Here is a 10,096-nt window from a genome sequence, read left to right as displayed (position 1 = left end):
ACATGACCGATAAAGAAACTAAGATGAATTCATACTAATATGCTGTTCACTGGACATATGTGGACTCTTCCGAATGATCTATATCTAAAACCTTACACAGAGCTTAAAATAGAAGTATTCACCATCTTATCATCTCTTTATCAACTGACAGGGCAAAGTCACGTCATAGAGTTTAACTTGCGCTCCATCGCATAAAGTCAAACAGGTGTTTAAAGGCCTGTGGCCATTTTGTGTCTGGGACATGGATACATACAGCTGTTATGATGTCAATATTGACCTGTTAGCTATTAATACACTGTGAAGAAGTGATTTCACATTTCCATCTGTTGTTACTTGTTGATTGTTGTCTGTCTCCAAAAGATAAGGCATTTGTACAAACTGTGTTTAAGATAAAGGTCTTTAAACAATATTCAAACAGTTTCCTTTCCCTTCACAGTTTCTTTCTGATGCGAATAGCAAGTCTTTCAGTTTTGTTTTTATGACCACTCAAACTATATCTTTATTGCTGGTCTGATTATAATCAGTTGTTCCAGAAGAACACAATTATGTTTTAAAGGAAGTATTTATGCATTTATTTAAATGAGTAACCATCATTGTGTACTAGATTTTCCTTTTATATATGATTAAAATAATGTTGCATATCTTTTATTTGGCTTCATTTTCATTTTGAAAAATATGATATAAAATATAATATATAATATATGCTATATACAAAGTATTTATCTATCACTTTTGTTTTTACCATGCATTTAGATCTTCACAACCAACATTAATTAGCCTACCATTAAAAATATATAATATGTCCAAATTATATATAGTCTCTCTGTGCCAATTTTCTTCATTATAGGGAATTTTGTGTGTGTGTGTGTGTGTGTGTGTGTGTGTGTGTGTGTGTGTACTTGTTTATGGGGACCAAATGTAATATAAACCTGAGATCACAACATGGATTCATAAACATACTGAATTATGTTTTTTTGAAAATGTAAAAATGCAGATTGTTTCCTGTGATGGGTAGGTTTATGGGCAGTATAGGGGGATAGAATGTACAGTTTGTACAGTCAGTGTAAAATCCATTACAGGAAAGTCCCCACAATTCACAAAAACACTACATAGCACATATAAACACTTCAAAATATCTTCTTTTGTGTTCAGCAGAATTAAATTTATACAGGTTTGGAACAACTTGAGAGTGAGGAAATGATGACAGAATTTCTATTTTTGTGTGGACTATCTCTTTAATTACACTCACACACGAAGTTTGTTCAAAATGCAGATTATTTTAATATTTCCTTATATATTAATTTCTAACGCCAGAGGATGTGGCCTTTGTGTCACAGACACAGGTTAAGTAGCACACAAAGCACTTTCATAAGAAGCACAGACTGCGCATTGTTTCTTTAACACACTAGCCTCGAGTATTCTCGCCAGGGGAGAGTACGTCATCCTTCCGGGAAGTCGAGACTACAGTAATCCTGAGACTGTCCGTTGTTTTCTAGGCTTGGAGGTGAGAAGTCAAATCACCCTTTTCCCAAAACACCACGCGTTTGAAACGAAACGTATATTGCTGGAATGATGAAAGGTCGGGATCGATGGTTTGATTTGCACTTTCGGTCTGACACATCGCATTCCAGTCAACCGTTAGTCATCAAAAACGCCTGATGGTTTCTCTCTCTAACGTTAGATGTTATTAAACTTACAAATCTAATGATGACAGAGTTCAGTGTATTAGTAGACTATACTATGTAGCACACTGTACAAGCGCAATACATTTACAAAAATATAGCCTAGGCTAGCTAATAAAACATCGATCGCCTGGTATTATTTTTATCAAACCACATGCAAATGAAGGGTTTAACTTATTAACAACGATTTTTGGAGAAACTATATAGCATATAGTACAGTTTTTTATTATTATAAAGGTTTAATGTATTTGTGTAGGCTAGCCTATGCCTCACCCTTTAGATGTATAGCCTAATCCCATTGAATAATATCAAAATATTTTCTTTTTTATGGCATGTGAATCCATACTCAAACATATTGAAAAGTATCTTAATTGTTTTCTGTTATTGAATCTAAAATGAAATAGTTTGCATTTATTTGTAATAATGTGGCAAGATGTAGCCACACACAGAAAAATAGGGTGTCAAAATTGAACCTTTAGGGGTAATGTTACAACAGTTTGTCGCTGGGGCAGTACCCTTAAAAAAACATCTTTGTACCTTTTTTACTCCTAAAAGGTGCATAGTACCTTTGCGTACAAGTGTGTATCTTAAGGTACTACTATGAACCTTTTTGTGGTAAAAATGGTACACAAATGTTTTTTTAAGGGTACTGCTGTGTGCACATTATTAAACTCTGATTTAGTTTTAGTTTTTTAATATCAAATATTTACAGGTAGACTAAATAGAGTGATATTTGTGAATCGAACTGCTGTGTCATGACCCAAAAATTGGTCACAGGTCTGAAAATATTTGGCTTAGTGTTTGTTCTGTGTCACACTTTTTCTGTTGTTTATTACAAAAATGTCAGTCATGCGTCGCCTCATGGCATCCAGTGTAAATGTCTTAAAGCGAAACAAGTTATCTCTAGATGGTTTCAGGGTTTTCACCTCACAGAGCTCAAAGACAATAAATCATAGCCCATATTTCAAGTCTGACAACATATGTTGTATCATTTCATTGCACAGTTGGCACACTATTCTTTTATATTTCTATAATTAGTAAGAATTTTGTGTGGGCTCAGCTGATATTATATTTTCCAACCAGCCTCGTCAGTAGATAAGGAATGTAGGGTGAGCGGGGCATAACCTTACGTGGGGTTATAGCCAGCATGACGAAACTAAGTGTATTTACTAGTTTTCGTATCAACACTATGTCGATCTTTTTTTTTTTTTTTTTAAGTCTTTGGAAGATATCACTGCAAAATAAATTTCTTAAGTACATTTTTCATCTCAGTTTTTTGTGTTTATTTAAAATGAGACAAATGTGATAATATTTTAGCCTTATATCTGTTATTTAACAGTTGAGAGTTCTTTAATGCTGATCTAACCAGTAGAAGACACGAGCCGTGGTTTAAATCCCAGTTGTGCAGGTAGGGTGTGTTGTAACACTGCGTTATATTGTCCCCTTATTAGAAATATGCTATGCTATTCTATTCTATACTTTTATGAATTATATTGAGAAACCATGAGTTAGCAGTGGATATAAACTGAGAGTCAATGATCCGAAATGATTCATTATTATTATTATTATAACTATGTTTGCTGTTTTGCGTTGTGTTTGTTGTCAAACTCAAAAATGTGTTTATTTTTAATTCTTAAAAAGAGTTAAAAAGTTAATAATTGTATTTTATTTTGAATTTTCAGTTTGTCCTTTTTATATATATATATATTTTTTTTATTACATTTTTAAGCTCACATATATGGTCATGTTACAAGTTACCCCACCTATGGGGCATGTTGTCACATTTCACTTCCATCTTTCGGGTTAAATCAAGAAAAAAAGAATACACTATCAAACAAAACCACACAATTAATGTGGGAAAAAATAAATACTCTGAAGCCCAAGTGGTTTTACACAAACTGAGAAAATCAAAAAAGCGTTAGGTTGTGCCCCACTCTCGAATGGCTCACTAAAAACACATAAAAAGCAGTACTATTGTGAAAAAGTATTACATTTTAAAATAAGAGTTTTCTATTTTAATATATTTTAAAATGTAATTTTTTCCTGTGATGAAAGCTGAATTTTTTTAGCATCATTACTCCAGTCTTCAGTGCCACACGATCCTTCAGAAAGCATTCTAATGGCTAGTGCTCAGTTATTATCACTTGTTATTGATGAATACTTTAATAAATAGGAAGTTTAAAAGAACAGCCATTTTTTAAAAATATAAAATACTTTTGTATTATTATTAAAAAAAATAATAATTTTCATTTCATTATCTTTTTGAAGATTACCCCAAATTTTAAAGGATAGAGTAATGGTTTCCACACACACACAAAAAATAGCAGAACAATGGATGATTATAAAAAGAAATGCTTATTGAGCACCAAATCAGAACGATTACTGATAATATAATATATTTATTTATTTAGTGGTTAATTGAAAGGTCGATTGTCTTAAATGACTCAGCAGCAATGGGGCCCAAATATGCATAGCATCACTTGCTCAGTATAAATGTTGACACTACTTTCTCTAAATAATGGTTTATATAGCTTTCCTCTTACATATGTGACATAGACAGCTGTAGGACTCATAGTTATTTATAAAGTCCCAGTTAACTCAGTGCTACCTTCACACTGCCCTCACCCTGGTACACGCACCAGAGCACTGTGTACATGTTTACACTGGCTGCATCCATAGTGACGGACTCCCGCCCAAAGGACTTTCGTCGCAGACAGGCAAAGTAGGGAAAGCCAGGATTCCCAACCCCGTCACGGGCCGTGACCTCATTTCTCACTCCCAGGCCTCCTAGGTTTTGTTATTTTGGTCCTATGTGCAAACAGCGTGTAGGGTGGGTGCAAATACCTAAAGGTCATTCCCCACTACATTATAAATGCCTTATGTAATTTATAAGGAAACCAAATTGAATCACGCTAAGCACATGTAATGAACCGCATTTAGAGAGGGCTTCCTCTTTTCCTGGCCACTCATTTTCCTTTCTTCAGTTTTTGGAGTTCATTTACAATGAAACTTCTATGTGGTAATGTAAACTACGTGCTGTACTATCTGTTTCCTGCAGATGTGAAAGTAAAATGCTGCTCTACATATTTGGCCATTATGTGACTAAGGAAGTTTCTATGAAATTTTTTTTTTCTCATTCCAGCATCCCCAGCGTCCGAGCAATGCCTCAGGGAAACGTCATATTCATCATTCATTTCCCATTCCTCACTTCTTCAATTTGCTGTATAAGAACTACGTTATCTGGGATTCTTGACTTCTTACTGGCACATAGAATGTAACGGCAACTATAATTTCTGGGGTTTTATTTCAGGAAGGGAATTGAAGCAACGCAGACCTCATATAAAAAACAAAAACCAAAAAAAACAGTGCACTTAGTCTTTAAGGGCCACGTCATATTTAAGAAGTCATGTGACTGCTTGTAAAGGATCTTCGAGTGATATACAAATGATACGGTGAGCGCAGAGCTGCTAGTGTGGCTTCAGCCAATCAGCTTGATAAGGTGAGATGACATCATCTGACTGCTCTGTGGTGTGACTACAGTGCGCATCATTGCAGCATAGGATTAATAGTTAATGATAATCCCTTGAGATCAGCCAATCAGAGCGGAGGAGAAGGACATGGTGGTCAGGGCATGTACACAACCATCAATGCAGTGCAGGACTGGAGCCAAATCACTGTACTTGTCCTTCCCTGTGATATCTACATAATAATATATATATAATAATATCTACATAATAGTAATAATATAATAATAATAATAATAATATATACATATTATAGTCTGTATATATATATATATATATATATATATATATATATATATATATAGTCTGTTTATATATATATATATATATATATATATATATATATATATATATATATATATATATATATATTAACAGACTATTATATAGATATTAAACCATAATTATATTTGTAACACTTTACTATATGGTTTCATTAGGTAAATACTTTAGTCAAATTAATACTTCTACAGCATTTATTAATATTAGTTAATGTTAATTTCAACAGTTAATGATACATTATTAAAATAAAGTTAGAACATGAACAACCTATATTTTTATTAACTAACATTATAAAGATTAATAACTACTGTAGCAAATGTATTGCTCATAGTTCATCTTAATTAATGCATTAACGTTAATAAATTAGACCTTGTTGTAAAGTGTTACTATATTATTCTATATTGATTATTATTGTTTTCAAACCTGCTTTCATGTCACAAACTACAATTTGGTTGAATATTAAGTTGCACAAGCTCATGTGATGGTGAGTTCAGTGTTTGCAGTCTGACATCAGGATGAGTCAGAGAGTAACAGGACTCTAGAATGCAGGTAGAAGAAGATGAGTCATAATCTCAAAGGCAGAAAAGACCAGCAGCAAAACAAAAACACCCTGTCCCAGCATTTCCTGATTATTATATAAAATAGAAATGCCTACACATATATGTATGAATATGCACAATCACAATGACTTTCATGGTTTATTGTAAAATTATTAATGTATATAGCTTTTTGTTTGTTCAGGTACTGCAGTGATGTTGTGACTGAATTAGAGATGTCATTTCCCTTTATTATGAGGAGGGTTTTGCATTCTAAAATGTGTTTAATATCATGTTGTTCACTCACATGAAACTCCAGTCAGTAACTTAAAGGTGCACTATGTAAAACATTTTCAGTAAAATGTCTAAAAACCACTAGGCCAATGTTATATATTTTGTTCACTTGAGAACTTACAATACAACAAATGTTTCCAACTGTTTGTAAATCATGAGAAAATTGCTTTTTTAATCAAGGAACCGGGACGTGAGAGAGTCGCCTGTCAATTGCGTAATATCTGAGTTACATTGTCGCAGCAGCCACTGAGCGAACGCACAGAGTAACGTCATAACATAATTTTAAACACACTCAAACGTTACATATTCAATATGATAAACAGAGCTGCATTACCTTAGCCTGACAAGCCAGACCCACATCAAGATGTTTGGTCTGGAAACTCACCACATAGACAGGGCTCAATCCGAGGGGCGAGATAAACGGTTGTCTTTCAAACTCCCTCTGCACGCGATAGGATAACGCTACAACCAACCAGAGCAACGAAGGTGAAACAGAGCTAGTTGAAAGATTAAACATTCGCCGTATCCGGTCGGCAAAACTCCAAACACATCTTCCCTTCTTAAGAATGACTTCAGTGCCGTTCTTTGTTCTTTTCTCAGAGAAAAGCTTAACTCCAAGTCTTCCAGAGTCGCAGTCAAAGCTGATTCGAAAGACCGCCGTTTGCCAGTTTCTGTGTTTACTAGAAGCACGCAAGCGCAACTCAGCTGTCATTTTGTTAAGCCCTGCCCACCGACTCTATACACAATGTGATTGGAGCATCAAGAGTTTGACGTTTACAGCTCAGATGGGTATTGAGAGTTGCTAGACGACACTCGCGGGCAGATTAGATTTGCTGCCGCTAGGGTACATCTAGATTTCTAGGCTAGCATTACATTATACTTGGAAAAGCTGAAATGGAGCCGGCGACAGTGGCATAATAAAAGTCCCGCTGCTCGCGAGCCGTGTGTATGCATAACATGTACTCCAGCGGCCTTGCTCAGCTCCCACAACACTCAGTCCTGCTCTGCTTCATACTACTGTAACGGTAATAACCGCATCCATGAACATTTCTGTCCTATCCCGATTCTTTTCCACCGGCTGTAAGGTGAAGACCTCAGGTGTGGCTCATTCAGTTCCCTATCTCCCGAGCTCGTGAATCAGTAGCCCTATATTGTGTAAACAAGTTCGGGCACTGGTAAGGACAGCAAAAGACACTACACATTGGGACACTGATAACTATTTCCGGTGACACTTTTATCTTTCTGACATTTCAAGTAATGTTATTAAAGTACATTATCATAAACACGTTCCTTTTTACATATACGTGCAACATTTCAGCTGTAAATAAATCATACATGTTAGCTAGATTGTGTTAATTACCTCTCTAACGATTTATTTTAATATATATATATATATATATATATATATATATATATATATATATATATATATATATATATATATATATATATATATATATATATATATATATATATATATATATATATATCTCACGTGCTGTTATTGGTCATTACGTGTAGTGAGTTGGCTCATGTGATTTGAGTTTCACACTTCAGAACTTGCGTTAAGGGAGCATAGTGAGCATCGATGCACCCTGGGTTTTGCGGTGCACTGTGAGCCTTTTTTAGGGAGCAAACGTTTCAGTGCACTGAGAGGATTCTGCAATTTAATAATACAGGATTATGTAAATATTGATTATGTAAATATTTTTACATGTTGCAATCACATGACAAAAAGGGATTGTTGCTGCATTTAAGTTCAAGTGAGGTTTGGAAAAAAAAATACTATTGGCCAATTTCATATTTCCTTCTGCTATCATTTACTGACATAGATCAAGATTTTCTTAACACTACTGCACCACAACAAAGTGCACAGGATGTGTAAATAACCTTTCATCAAGGATTTCTGGGAAATATAGTTTGGTTGCCGAAGCCTGGGGGTCAAAGAGAGTGATGGGAGTCTGTAGAAAGGGTTTAAAAAACTGTTTAAAAATGTAAAAAAGTAACAAAAAATTATAAATACGAATTTATAGTTATTAGTAAAAGCTCTTAGTAATTAGTAATTACACACTCTCTCTCTTTCTCTCTCTCTCTCTCTCTCTCTCTCTCTCTCTCTCTCTCTCTCTCTCTCTCTATATATATATATATATATATATATATATATATATATACTAATCAAGCATAACATTATGAAGTGAGAAACACTGATTATCTCCTCATCACAGCACCTGTTAGTGAGTGGAATATATTAGGCAGCAAGTGAACATTTAGTTCTCAAAGTTGATGCGTTAGAAGCAGGAAAATGGGCAAGTGTAAGGATTTGTGCAGCAAGGGCCAAATTGTGACGGCTAGAAGACTGGGTCAGAGCATCTCCAAAACTGCAGCTGTTGTGGGGTGTTCCCAGTCTATCAAAAGTGGTCCAAGGAAGGAACAGGGACAGGGTCATGGGTGGCCAAGGCTCATTGATGCACGTGGTGAGCGAAGGCTGGTTTGTGTGGTCCGATTAAACAGACAAGCTCCTGTAGCTCAAATGGCTCAAGAAGTTAATGCTGGTTCAGAGAGGTGTCAGAATACACAGTGCATTGCAGTTTGTTGCGTAGCTGCAGACCAGTCAGGGTATCCATGCTGACCCACCCACTGCACCATGGAGCAATGGAAGATGGAAGATCTAAAAAAATGTAACATGTATTTAACTGAACTGAATTGCAAAAATAATATTTTTCAAACAGGTTGAAAACACTCGTCCCATTCTTAAATGTTCATTTCAATTCTTTCTTTGGCACTGTTAAATTGTGTTAAAAAAGTGTCCAAAATTGTTCTCATCTCCTCGTTTGGAGTCCAAATGTTACATTAATGGTTGAGTATTTAGTTCACAAGACGAGAGCGATAACTTGTAGCCTTTTAGAGAGCACTTTAAAACCCAGAAATAAACCATAAATCGCTGAGTCCTGGAGTTTTGTGTAGGCTATCATCAGCAAACAGGGACGGTATGCTACTCAATCTTTTAATGATTACAAGGTGTTTCCATTATCTTCCTGGACTTGATGTAAACATGCAGTTTCGGTAAAAAGGTCACGGGACAGAACCAAAGACCCAAGTCATGTGATGAAGGGGAATTTCCTGTTTGCTGGTGCAAAACAAAGAGCACGCTGAGCTCAGAGCGAGTCATGTGACTGAAGGTGCTACATGTGGAGTGTGCGGTGGAAAACACCCTCATAGTTATTCAGCACATTCAGGCGGCTTATGCAACAATGAGCCTATTTTGCTCTTTGCTCTATATATAGCTCATCCCTTGTCAAACAAACTGTCATAATCATAACCAATGCAGTTTCATTTGTCTAGCCCATAATCATTAGCGAATTGACGTCATGTTTTTATAAAATTCAAATCTCTATTATTAGGTTACATCTTCTTTTCTTGTACTAAACGGGTGTTGGCAATGGTGTTGGCCAAATGCTGACCCACATAGCTGTCTGAAAGATGCCTCAATCTTATGCAAATGACTTGTTCTCTCCAAATGCTTGCGCTCAGCACGGTTAACTGATTCTCTCACACGATAGCTGACCTCAGAACCTGACAGTGCATCCCACGATGCTTACTTATCTTCACACTCACCCTCATGACATTTCCAAACCTTTTTTCCATGGAACCCAAAATAATGTTGGTAATGGACGTTTGGTAATGAATGAATGTTTTAGTGATCACAAAAAGAAAAAACCTGCCACATTTCTACAGAAGAAAGAAAGGCATACAGGTTTGGATTCGGAATGACAAACTA

The sequence above is a fragment of the Pseudorasbora parva genome, chromosome 15 (genome assembly GCF_024679245.1).
Source record: "Pseudorasbora parva isolate DD20220531a chromosome 15, ASM2467924v1, whole genome shotgun sequence".
Lineage (NCBI taxonomy): Eukaryota > Metazoa > Chordata > Actinopteri > Cypriniformes > Gobionidae > Pseudorasbora > Pseudorasbora parva.
This window is presented reverse-complemented; position numbering follows the sequence as displayed.